At 42.7% G+C, this 574-nt stretch overlaps 1 non-coding gene across 1 annotated transcript; it reads left to right on the top strand.

Moving 5' to 3' along the window:
- TRNAK-CUU (transfer RNA lysine (anticodon CUU)) lies at positions 1-73 on the top strand. Its single transcript has one exon. It is a non-coding gene; the product is annotated as a tRNA-Lys (tRNA).
- Positions 74-574: the final 501 nt, after the last annotated feature.

Below are 574 nucleotides of genomic sequence, written 5' to 3'. Positions count from 1 at the left end.
GCCCGTCTAGCTCAGTTGGTAGAGCGCAAGGCTCTTAACCTTGTGGTCGTGGGTTCGAGCCCCACGGTGGGCGCATGCCTTTTGTCTTTTTTTTCATGGTTTTTCCTTTTTCATGTTCTTCCCCCGGGCGCTCTTATTGATAAATAAGTGGTCCATGCTCACACTGTATACATACATACATACGTTGACGCATGCATATGTATATGGCATTGCATAAGAGGGGTGCATCATGTATATGACATCTCATGGTGTGGTGACATCGGTTGACAACATGTGCGATCGTTGCCAGCAAAAAGCAGCATATATGTCACACGGACAAGCTATTCATTATGCGTGTCCCTGGTGACACAAGCAGACACGCTTGGTCACCTTGTCACTGGCACATACAGAATTGTTTTAATATTTTTAAAATAATTACATAGATACAAACATACATACGTTGATACATGAATATGTATAGGCATTGCATAAGAGGGGTGCATCTTGTATATATCTCATGGTATGGTGACATCATGTAAGAAAGTTGCAGCAAAAAGCAGCAGATATGTCACACGGACAAGCTATTCATTATGCG

This window comes from Nuphar pumila, chromosome 12 (assembly GCF_984573655.1).
Source record: "Nuphar pumila chromosome 12, dmNupPumi1.hap1.1, whole genome shotgun sequence".
NCBI classification, from domain to species: domain Eukaryota; kingdom Viridiplantae; phylum Streptophyta; class Magnoliopsida; order Nymphaeales; family Nymphaeaceae; genus Nuphar; species Nuphar pumila.
This window is presented reverse-complemented; position numbering and strand designations above follow the sequence as displayed.